The 12,729-nt window shown below is 37.1% G+C and overlaps 1 protein-coding gene across 3 annotated transcripts in view; it reads left to right on the top strand.

The window, feature by feature from the left end:
* Positions 1 to 12,247: 12,247 nt before the first annotated feature.
* Positions 12,248 to 12,729, top strand: part of ACSL4 (acyl-CoA synthetase long chain family member 4) — a 54,994-nt gene continuing 54,512 nt past the window's right edge. The window contains exon 1 of one of the 3 annotated variants that reach the window (XM_030304634.1): positions 12,248 to 12,297. The gene's annotated coding sequence lies outside the window, so the exon portion shown is untranslated. The remainder of the gene's footprint in view (positions 12,298 to 12,729) is intronic. The other 2 variants (XM_030304633.1, XM_030304635.1) reach the window with 2 other exon arrangements.

Genomic DNA, 12,729 nt, shown 5'->3' with positions numbered 1-12,729 from the left:
TTTCCCTTGACTTTACAGTAAAAACATTAATTTTCAAGTAGATATATTATATGTTGCAGTGCAATCGTATGTGTATCAGCTGTACTCTTTTGATAGTGTTTAGTATTGTGGACTCTGCTGCTAGGCCCTTTCGAGATTATTGCAGGACACGCTCCTAGCTGTCTGGGCCTTACAGGAAGTGAGATTACTTAATGATACTTTACTGTTACCCGAAACATTTTGAAATGAAAACTTTGAGGGAAAGAGATGATTCAGCCTTTTCTGCCTGCTTCTTTTTGAAGCGAGTACGCATTTGTAATGTGATATCACAGTTGATTGGAATGTCTAAAGCAAGACAGTCTTAGGTAAGATGATACACTCTGAAATTCAGAGAAGTTGGTCCCAGAGTTGAGGCTGTAAACAACTGGATACTGATGGAGACTTCAGTTCTGAAGTGCCCTTGCTTCAAAATCCTTCTTAGCCCCTGAGTGGAATACAACGAGGTGATCCCCACTTGGTGCCTTTTGCTTGTGATACCTTTTCGGAGAGAAGGCCTTGATTTCCCCTAGAGGGCTGATGCTGGTCAGACAAAAACCCTTTTCCTTTATGAGAGCAGAAGAGTTGGCAAGTATGACGGGGTGTCTATTAAATCTTACGCAGATATCCTCTGGCATTTGAGTTCCTGCTTATTTTATTTATTTATTTATTTATTTATTTATTTATTTATTATTATTATTATTTTTTAACATTTATTTATTTTTGAGACAGAGAGAGACAGAGCATGAACACGGGAGGGGCAGAGAGAGAGGGAGACACAGAATCCGAAACAGCCTCCAGGCTCTGAGCTGTCAGCACAGAGCCCGACACGGGGCTCGAACACACGGACCGCGAGATCGTGACGTGGCTGAAGTCGGACGCTCAACCGACTGAGCCACCCAGGCGCCCCAGTTCCTGCTTATTTTAATAGGATAAGCGAGTGGAACCCTGGGCTTTTGAGAAGTTACTTGTATTTTATTCTGTGTGGAACCCCTTAGGATTGTCTGCTTTTTTGATATCGTGCATTCACTTGCCAGTAGTCGTCAATGGTTGTTAGTCACATTTTGGCATAGGGGACCACGAGGACAGTTAGCTTTAGGGAACATTTAACATTGTAGTTATAGCAAGAAAAAAGGAACTTTATTCTGCTCTGTTGATTATGTTGCATGAGCAAAAGAAGTTTCTTTTATTTTGAGTCTAGGTAGTTTAGAAACAAAAGTGTCTAATCTTTCGTTAGCACAGTTGAAGTCAACTTTTGGATTCTTTTACAGTGTCACTTCCCCACTTGAGTAGCACCAAATGCCTTAGGGGCCCTATTCATTGTCACTTCCCAACACACACAAACACAGATGCACACTAGAATTAATTGAAAGACTAGTGCTCTATTCTCTCCTTATTTATTAAATGATGACACTAATATGTTCACTGCAGAAGTTTTAGAAAGGGTAGGAAAAATATAAGGATAAAACTAAAAATCACTGATAATTCTACAACCTTGGGGGGGGCGGGGTTAACATTTCAGCTTGTAGTCTGCATACGTTTGAAGAGGTTGATATTGTTCAAGTTTCCTCTTAAGCCAATGAAACTGTATATATCTTGAATATATCCTTAAATACGCTTTGGCAGTGCTGCATTTGATGAGTGTGTAGTATTTAATTATATTGATGCATCGTTATTTTACCAATATCCATCCTTTTGGGCATTTGCAATTCTTTGTTTTTCAGTTCTTTTTATAACAGTGATGAGTGTTGTCTACGTTTTTGTGTATGTGCACCTCTGATTAATTCCTTAGGATATTCCTAGAAGTAGAAAGTGAAATAACTAGGTTGGGAGTATGATGTAAGAGGCATATTTCCAAATTGCTTTCTGTAAAGCTCGTACCAATTTATGCTTCTGTCAACAGTATATAAAGTGCCTTTTTGTATATATTTGGCAGCACTGAGTACTTTCTTTATTCTTAATTGGCACTCCTTCTGATGGAACTTCCATGCATTGCTGTTCTAGTAAATAAAAATTATTCCTGGTGAAATGAAAGTGGGTATATAATATCAACAGCTAGTAGTACAAGGAGTTGGTGGCCCTGGATACTTTGAGAACCATCAAAACAGACCGTATTTTAGCTCCAAGAGTCTGTGTTTCTAAAAATATATATTTTTTCCTTCCTCAAGTAGTTTATCAATCTCAACTTTAGGGGAAAGTGCTAGGTTTTTTCCTCCTAACATTATTGCTCCATGAGTGCTTATCGTTTATGACTTACCCTTTCTGTGCATACTGTTTATTAAGACTCATGCTTTTGTTGTCTTTAAAAACAAAATGTAGCTTCTGGAAAAAATTATATGAATTTTTGGAAAGTTTGAATTGTTATACTAGAGTACTTTCTGGTGAGAATCACTTAGAGTAACAAGCACTCCATTTAAGTATTGTTCAGGTCTCTAGTATTTTTTTTTTATAAAATTTTTTAAGTTTATTTATTTTGAGAGAGAGAGCAGGAGAGGGGCAGAGAGAGAGAGATGGGGAGAGAGAGAGAATCCCAAGCAGGCTCCACATCATCAGCACAGAACCCGATGGGGGGCCTGCACCCATGAACTGTGAGATCATAACCCGAGCTGAGATCAAGAGTCAGACTGTTAACCGACTGCGCCACCCAGGCGCCCCTGGGTCTTTAGTATTTTAATGAAAGCCTTATAAATCCAGAATCATCTGTGTATCAAAACATTTCTTGAATAAACTTGGAAGGAAGGGATTTGGTATGTCCAGTTTTTGATATGATGCAATCTATTTGGCCAAAATGTTTAAAAAATCAGTGTTATAACATTGTTGGTCCCAAGTCAAGAATTACCAGTGCGACAGCAATTTTCATGTGTTAAAACATTTTTCCCCTATTGGTGTTTCATAATAGCGAAGCTATATGTTTAGGCAGACCTTACAAGGATTTATTGGTGTTTGTTACTTAAAGAAATTCTTATTTAAATGCAATTGAGTATTGAGAACTTTTAAAGAAAATGTGTTTTTCCCTCTTGATGCTGTTGTTAATTTAATCCTAGGTAGCAGAAAGGATTGGAACTTTTTGTTGTTCTCTAATAGTCTTTTTTTAAAGTTTATTTATTTATTTTTGTAATCTCTACACCCAGTGTGGGGCTTGAACTCATGATCCTGAGATCGTTACATGCCCTTCTGATTGAGCCAGGCGCCCCTGTGTTCTAATATTCTCACATTCATCTTAAGAGTAAAGAATAATCAATACTGATGAGAAAGAAATTCTTAATTCTCCTGCATAGGGAAGCACATAAGATGCTTTCCTTTTTTTTTTTTTTTTTTAACGTTTATTTTATTTTTGAGACAGAGAGAGACAGAGCATGAACACGGGAGGGGCAGAGAGAGAGGGAGACACAGAATCTGAAACAGGCTCCAGGCTCTGAGCTGTCAGCACAGAGACCGACGTGGGGCTCGAACTCACAGACCGTGAGATCATGACCTGAGCCGAAGTCGGATGCTTAAGCGACCGAGCCACCCAGGCGCGCCCATAAGATAGATGCTTTCCTAATGTTCTAGAAAGTAGACTTTATTTTAGCTCCTATGGTCATTTGGAGAAGAGAGAGAAGAGAATTTTTTTACGTACATATTTTTAATGTTTGTTTTTTTTTTTGTTTTTGATAGCATAAGCAGGGGAAGGGCAGAGAAAGAGAGGAAGACAGGGGATATGAAGCAGACTCTGCACTGACAGCAGCGAGCCCAACATGGGGCTCAAACCCACAGACTTCAAGATCATGACCTGAGCCAAAGTCGCACGCTTAGCTGACTGAGCCACCCAGGTGCCCCGAGAAGAGAATCATTTTAGAGACTAGTTCACTACTCTCATTTTAATGCCTATTTTGGCTCTGAAAAATCTGTAACTTTGTAAGTAAGGAGTGGAATTTATATACGTCTAGTTTATTTTTCTGTTCCAGATGAAGTCTAGTACCTATATTGTAGCTCAGGTACTTGTTATTTTTACACACACACACACACACACACACACACAGAGTTTACATAGATGTGTGTGTGTGCACGCGCATGTGTATAAAGTTTATCATACTAATGGTAAAACTAAATGTATGTGTGTGTGTAAAGATACTAATTATAGGGGGAGAATTTATATACCAAAATGGGTGGTAACATAATTCTAGACTTGGAGTATTTCTCTTGGCATTGAAACTAGACTCTGTCTTGGAGCTTGGGTAAAGGCAATGGGTGTAGCATAAATAAGCATTGCTTCAAAACCGAGAAAGTACAACAAAGAAACTACCCCAGAATACTGCAGATTTAACTATGCGAAGAAATATCCATTGTTGTCATGGATATATGGGTGATATGTTCTTCCCGGTACTGACAAGAATAATTTTTGAGTTAGGAGTAGAACAAAGGACTTCCTGTTTGGCTAAAAGTGATTATAATCATTCTAAAATATAATGGTAGTTTTTTGTTACCAAATATTTGCCGAAGATGATAATGTAAACAGAAATTCTAGCTTTAGTATAGAAATGTCAAACCACTATGTTGCACACCTGAAACCATTAGAACATTTTGTCAACTATACTTCATTAATAAATAAAAAAAAAAGTTACAAATAAAGTGAAGGCTGATATGAATTGTGAAGGGAAAAAAAATAATGACTTAAACCAGCTGTATTCTCTGACAAGTGTTAGATTACTTATTTTGTCCATTCCAACAAGTATTTGATGCTATTTTCAAGCCAAGGTGGGATACAGAGGTAGTAAGACGCAGTCCTTGCCCTGAATGAGCTTACTGTTTAGATAAGTGATTAAGGCAAATTCATAAATAATACAAGGTAATGTAATAGAAGTTTCAAACTGTTGGGGCACCTGGGTGGCTCAGTAGGTTAAGCGTCTGGCTTTGGCTCAGGTCATGATCTCACAGTTCATGGGTTCAAGCCCTGCGTCAGGCTGTGTACTGACAGCTCAGAGCCTGGAGCCTGCTGCGGATTCTGTGTCTCCCTCTCTCTCTCTGCCTCCTCCACTCGTGCTCTGTCTCTGTCTCTCTTTCTCTCTCTCAAAAATAAATAAACATTTAAAAAAATGTTAGAAGTTTCAAGCTTTTGGAGAAAAGCGGTAGAAGTTCAAAAGAAGGCAAGAAATGTTAGCTCAAGGTATCAGTGAAGATATCCCGGAAAAGGTGGCTTTTGAGCAAAATTCTGGGTAGAAAGAAGGACATGAATGAAGTCTTTGACACAGGAGAATTCCAGAGAATATGAATATGATATATATTTTTTCAAGGTGATAAATAGTTTCTTTTGGGTGGAATAGTAAGGTAGTTTTCCTATTAAAAATTATTTCATAGTAAAATATTTAATGCTGCTGATGGAAATATAAATAGGTACAGCCTTTCTGGAAAATAATTTTTTATTATATATTAATAGTTTCCTTTCCCACCCTTCCTACCCCCTCAATCTGCCTTTGACTTGGCAATCACACTTGTAGGAACTATGAGGAAATAATTTTTATAATCGTGGAGTGGAAAAACAACCCAGAAGCCACAAATGAGACTACTAATACATGTTATTAAAACTTGAGAACCAATATTTGGCCCTAAGCACCCAAAACAACAGAAAAACTATATTGGGAACAATACTGCAGACAAAGGCTTTATTTCCTTAATATATAAAGGGTTCTTATGAATCACTAAGAAAAAATGAATAATCAAGTGGAAAAAATGGGCAAAGGATTTGATTCATATTCATTCATATAAAAAATTCAGATATAGTGACTACTGTAAATAATTTAATACATCCATTGAAAAATATCAAAAAAGTGTTTTTGGTGCCTGTTGAACAGAATTCAATGCAGTGTTGGAGGGGATGTGGAGAAATGGGCATATTAACACATTCCTGGTGGGAATGTGAAATGATGTATTCTATTTTAGAGAGCATTAAAATTTTTTGAGGGGAATAAATTTTAAACTTTTACAAAAGAGTTGCAAAACCTAGTACATCATTTCCTTGGATCCTTCACCTAGCTCCCCCTAGTGGTAACATTTTATGTAATTATAGTACAATTAGTTAAAATTAAGAAATTAATATTGGTATAATACTATTAACTAAACTACAGACTTTGTTTAAATTTCATCGGTGTTTCCGGTACCATCTTTTTTCTGTTCCTGGATCCAATCTAGGTTCTCATATAGTTGCCGTATCTCCTTAGTCTCTTCCATTTTTTTTAACTTTAAGTTTTTAATTTCAATTCCAGTAGGATTACAGTGTTATATTAGTTTCATGTGTATAATATAGTAATTTAACACTTTTATTCATCACCCTGTGCTCATCACAAGTGCCTACCTCAATCCCCATCATCTATTTCACTCAGCACCCACCCACCTCCCCTCTGGTAACCATCAGATGGTTCTCTATAGTTAAGAATCTGTTTCTTGGTTTCTCTCTCTCTCTCTCTCTCTCTCTCTCTCTCATTTTTTCCTCTTTGCTTGCTTGTTAAGTTCCACATATGAGTGAAATCACATGGTATTTGTCATTCTCTGACTTATTTCATTTAGCATAAGACTCTAGCTCTCCTTAGTTTGTTCCAATCCATGACAGTTCCTCAGTCTTTGTCTTTTACGACCTTGACAGCTTTGAGGAATACTGGTTACTTTGTAGGATGTCCCTAATTTGGGTTTACCTAATTTTTTTTCTTGGTTAGATTGAGATGATGTAATTTGGGCAAGAATACCACAGAAGCAATGTTGTCTCCTTCTAAATGCATCCTGTCGGGGGTATGTGATGTCGATGTGCCCTATTATCAGTGATGGTAACCTTGATCACCTAGTTAAGGTGATGTCAATTGTGTTTCTCTACAGTAAAGTTATAGTTTTTCTCTTTGTAGTTAATAAATGTTATAAATGCTTCTACTTTATTATATTGTATTAATATACATTTGGGGATAATACTTTGAGACCAGTTTTAACTTTAAAACTTTCACTCACCAGGTTTTCTATTTCCTTTATTTCTTCCACATTTGTTAATTAGAATTTTTGTATAAGAAAGATTTGTTCCTTCTCCCTTGTGTACTTATTTATTCAATCATTTATTTTTATTAGTATGCCCTCATGGATATTTATTTTATTCTTTGGGATTTAGGCTAACACTATCATTATTTGTTCAAATTGTCCCAGATTTGACCATTGGGAGCTCTTTTGGGTTGGCCCCTGTGTTCCTTTGGTATGTCTCCATCTTTTTTTTAAAAAGTTTATTTATTTTGAGAGAGATAGGGTAAGAGAGCAGAGGAGGGGCAGAGAGAGAGGGAGAGAGAGAAAATCCCAAGGAGGCTCTGTGATGTCAGCACAGAGCCGGATGTGGGGCTCGAACTCACAAAGTTGCACACTGTATAGATAGTATGATTCAGTTTTTGCTTAAAAGCTGTGCATGTGTGAGTGTATTAGAATATGCTTACAAAAATGTCTCCAAGGGTACCCACCATACTATTAAAAGCTCTTACTTCTACAAGATTGAATAAAAAAGATGCTTTCACTTTGTATTTTATATTTTGTAATGTTTGAGGTTTTTAAACCTCTTTATTGAGATATCATGAATATTTTTAAAACACATTTTGTTTTAGGTTACATAACTTTTCCATGAAACAACATTCTAGTCTGTGACAGTCTGGAATTATCTCCATACTCTTTACACTATTACATGATAAATTTTGGGTCGTTTTATTTAGGTTATAACATTTGTTTAATACGTTTTAGTTGTTTATGAATCAAGTGACCTATGATCCTATGAAACATTTAAGATTCTTGGACCACTCATACTCAAATATATTCTTAAAGGGAAAAGAAAAGATTGTACTGTAGCTTAGATTTTGAGCAGTGCTCTCTAGTAGTTTGATTGACTTATGACAGTCATGTAGGCCTGTTTTAAATGTCATTTTCTTCTTCCTTTATGACTCTTTAAAAATCATTTTTGAAATAAACAACATTTACGGGAATTTTGGAAGCTATTAAATCACAAAGAATATGAAAATATATGAAAATATTAAAACATAGAACTCACCTGTAATCCTACCACACAGCAATAGCTAGCTAGCATTAATATTTGGTACATATCTTACTAATTTTTCTATGAATATCTACCCACTCAAATATGTGTATATAATGGAGTTATATGTACTGTTTTGTATCTGTGTTGTTTCTTGATTTCAACATTTCTAACCTTTGAACTGTATTCTAGTATGGCAGTTTTCATTCACTAGCACTTGTTGACATGTGGCTTACATGTATTTATCTGAAGCAAGACCATTGCTTAGAACATTGTTTTATAAGGGACTCACCAGAATTTACTTTTAGATTTGAACACCAAGTGCTCAGAACTTTGTTAATATTTTCCACTCTTTTCTGAAACATTCTCTTTTAAACTTACTAAGATGGGTCCTTGAGACATCAATTATGGGAGGAAGATTCCTTATGGTTTAAACATTTACAGCAGATGTTATCACAAGTTCAGTATTGACTTTACTTCTAGAAGAATGTTTTCAAAATGCTGGCTAACAGACTAACTTATTTGCAAGAGGGCAAAAACTAAACACATTAATGGTTTATTTTTAAGCCTGCCTCAGAAGATGAGGGTTGTCTGAAGTTGAACAGCACTGCCTTGCATTTGTATTGCTTTTTCCTTAATCACTGTCCTATTAGCCGCATGGACACAGTTTTGCTGCATGGTATTCGGTGAGTAAGGTTTTCTCAGGGCTGCCTCATTGCCTAATTGAAAGATGATAAACTCTAGAAGCTGTATTCTCTCTTTTTCCATGCCACCGGGTGATCATTAAGTGGAAATAAACTATATTATATGCTGTATTCTGTTAAAAGTTTGCCTTGTGAAGGATTTCCAACTTCCTTGTGTTACAAAAACTCGAGTGTACATGTGAACTGAAAAGTATGTTCAAACGTTGCATTCTAATATCTGTTAGATCATTCCTAGTCAGAGTGCTTTGTAAATAGAGCCTGCATGGTGACAATCTGCTTAGTCCTTTTATATGAAATTATCTCTTCAATTTATTTTAATAGAATGGCTTTAATAATGGTATGCTATTTTTGTAGGGGGGAGGCTAGGAGAGAGGTTAAGTTCAGGGTCAGGTTTTCTGTTGTACAGAAAAAATTAGGCTATGTTAGGAAATGTGATTTAGTTCCCTTTTATCTGCTGGTCAGCTGTTGCTTTTTTTGTGTGATGAAAGAAATGTCCATTAAAGTTATAGGCGGTAAAGTCTATCTTTTATATTCAAGAACCTCTTAGAGTTGCTTTGTCTTGCCCGATTGATGGAGGGCTATGAGACTGGAAATGTATCTCCCCCTGCCACCCATAGGTCTTTCAGTGATTTTATACAAGGTTAGTATTTGTCATTTATCAGTTACCTGAATTAATCTGTGGGGGAAATCTCTCCATTTGTATATAGAAATATGAAGTTTTCCCTCCCCATAATTCTCTTTTTGAGCTTTTTGGACTCTAATATGTATATGTGGAGATTTACTTTACTTGTGTTGATATCAAACGTTAGCCCTGTGGGAGAAAAATAAATGTTAAGTAGCATGCCTTCTGTTTGTAAGTAGTCTTAACCATCTGTGTTCACACATGTACTGAACACTGTCCCCAGCACCCTCTCCCCAAAAGTAGATTGTGGATATTCGCTTGCATTGGAAAAGCAGTTCTATCAAACAAAAGGCATGGTCTGTTACTGATAGGTCCTGGTATATATCATCCTTCCCTTCATTGTTCTCTGATGGTAGCAAAGGAGAAAGTGAACTGAGTTAATACCAGCTTGTTAGTGTGGTGATTAGGTCCAAGGGTGTTTGTGACTTCCATTGGGGCATCTAGATTAAAAAAAATTTTTTTTAATGTTTATTCATTTTGTGAGAGACAGGAAGAGTCAGAGCATGAGTGGGGGAGGGGCAGAGAGAGAGGCAAACACAGAATCTGAAAGCAGGCTCCAGGCTCTGACCTGTCAGCACAGCTTGAACCCACAAACCACAACAACATGACCTGAGCTGAAGTCAGATGCTTAACTGACTGAGCCAGCCAGGCGCCCCCCCCAAAAATTTTTTTTGAAGGGTTCTTCTCATAGTCCTGCTTAAGTAAGTCCTGCTTAAGTACTACTGTGTGGAAATAAGAGCTCATTTCTTCTTCAAAATTATAATTGTGCCTAGGATACCCCAGTAGTGTTGAAATGTGCAATAAGTAAGCAATGTCAAATTACTGAAGGACCTTATTTTACCATTCTGAGTATTCAGATGGTAAGTCCTTGTCTCCTGCGTTGTACAAAATATGTTAACCTTCAGCTGCAAACTGACCCTAAACCTTCATGGCATATCCATCTTGAAGAAAGAACATCATGAAACTGATCTGTATATTCACTGAGGAAAGATGAAAATATCTGTAGGTTTTACCTAGACCAGGGCTGTATTTTAATTTGGAAAGAACCTTATGCTGTTTGAAGGAAATTATTCATTGTGGGTTTTTATAGGGAAATCGCTAGGTGCCTGAGGCACTTGGGGGTGGGGATATCTAGGTAGATTGACTAGTTTTCTGTGGTCACACTTTGTCTCTGTCTCTGAACTTGGCTCTTGTCCTGATTGGGAGATGGGGGGGAATAAGAAGTACAAATAAAACTGTTAAGAGCATGAATCCTGCTTCTTGCCATTTTCTTTTTATTTTACTTTAAAAATTTTTATTGAGATACAGTTGACATATAACATTGTGCAGGGCGTACGTGTTGATTTGATACATTTATATATTGTTATGATTACCACTGTAGCTATAGCTGACACCTCTATTGCATCACATAATTATCATTTCTTTTTGGTGGTGAGAACATTTAAGATCTAGTTTCTTTGAAGTTTGGAAGTGTATGACAGTCCTGTTGGCTATGATCACTATGTTGTGTATTAGATCTCCAGAACTTACTCATTTTCTGTTTGCAAATTTTTACCCTTTAACAACACCTCCCCAGTCTCCCCTCCCCCCTTACCAACTCCTGATAACCACCATTATATGCTGTTCCTAGGCGTGGAATTTTTAGATTCCACATATGAGTGACATCATGCAACATGTGTCTTTCTCTGCCTGGCTTATCTCACTAAGCATAATGTCCTCAGGGTCCATCCAGGTCATTGCAAATGGCAGGCTTTCCTTCTTTATCATGGCTGAGTATATTCCATTGTATGTATGCACACACCACATCTTTATCCATTCATCCACTGGCTGGACACCTGGGTTATTTCCATATCTCGGCCATTGTGAATAATGCTGCGGTAAACATGGGAGTGCAGATATCTTTTTGATATCCTGTTTTCATTTCCTTTGGACATATACTCAGAAGTGGGACTGCTGAATCATAGGATAGTTGTGTTTTTAACTTTTTATGCAACATCCATACTATTTTCCATAGTGGCTGTGCAAATTTACATTCCCACTAACAGTGCACAAAGCTTCCCTTTTCTCCACATCCTCTTGTCTCCACATCTAACGCTTGTTATCTCTTGTCTTTTTGATGATAGCCATTCTGACAGGTGTGATGTGATAGCTCTTTGTGGTTTTGATTTGCATTTCCCTGATGATGAATGATGTTGAGCACCTTTTCATGTGCTTGTTGGCCATGTGTATGTCTTCTTCGGAAAAATGTCTATTCAGTTCCTCTGCCCATTTTTTTAAAGTTTTTAAAATTTATTTTGAGAGACAGGGGAGAGAGAGAGAGAGAGAGAGAGTGTGTGTGTGTGTGTGAGAGAGAGAGAGAGAGAGAGAGAGAGAGAGAGAGAGAGAGAGATTGAGAGAGAGAGAGAGAGAGAGAGAGAGAGAGAATTCCAAGCAGGCTCCGCACTGTCAGCACAGAGCTTGACATCCGGACTCAGACTCATGAACCACGAGATCACGATCTGATCTGAAACCAAGAGCTGGATGCTTAACTGAGTGAGCCACCCAGATACCCCCTCCACTCATTTTTTAATCTTGCCATTTTTTCCCCACAGAGTTTTGACTACAGTTTCTTAATCAGGCCCAATTACTTTTCCGAGATTCTAATAGCAATACTTCTAGCCAGATGATCATCTCTAGTCATTTCTTGGTTTTCCTTTGATACCTGGCTCATCATGAGCTAAGGTGCACAGGTAATGCAAAACAGCACTTGAGTTTTGTTTTTCTTTAAAGGAGTTCTTTTCTCATGTCATTGTAGCCATAAGCATTGTCTTTTATTGCAGATTGAAATCAAAGAAGATAGACGTGTTCTTCTTGAGAGAAAAAGGAAATCCGTAAGTATTTGTTCTTTAAAAAGTCTAACTTTGTAATTTTATCAGCTTTTGGAGAAAATTAAGTTTTAACCATACTAACAGGCGTCTTGACTCATTTTGTAGTGGAAAAACCCTGCCAATGTTTGTCTTAAAAAGGCAGGATTTGGAAAAGTAAAGTGGGAAAACTTTTCACCCTGTACACCTTGTAAAATTTAGACCATCATCACTCATTTATAAAAGGGGAGGTGATAATTGAAATCTAAGTAAAATCTTTTTCCTTGAGTGATACCAAAACATGGACTCACAGATTGGAGTTCCAGTTCTGACTCTTGAGGCTTACAGGCTGTTGAGTGTCTTTGACAAGGTATCTTGCTTCCCTTTGCATCAATTTCCTCATCTGTAATGAGGTTCATTATTACTGATGAAGATAGATCTGTAGTAGCATATATCCTC

This window comes from Lynx canadensis, chromosome X (genome assembly GCF_007474595.2).
Source record: "Lynx canadensis isolate LIC74 chromosome X, mLynCan4.pri.v2, whole genome shotgun sequence".
In the NCBI taxonomy this organism is placed as follows: Eukaryota; Metazoa; Chordata; class Mammalia; order Carnivora; family Felidae; genus Lynx; species Lynx canadensis.
This window is presented reverse-complemented; position numbering and strand designations above follow the sequence as displayed.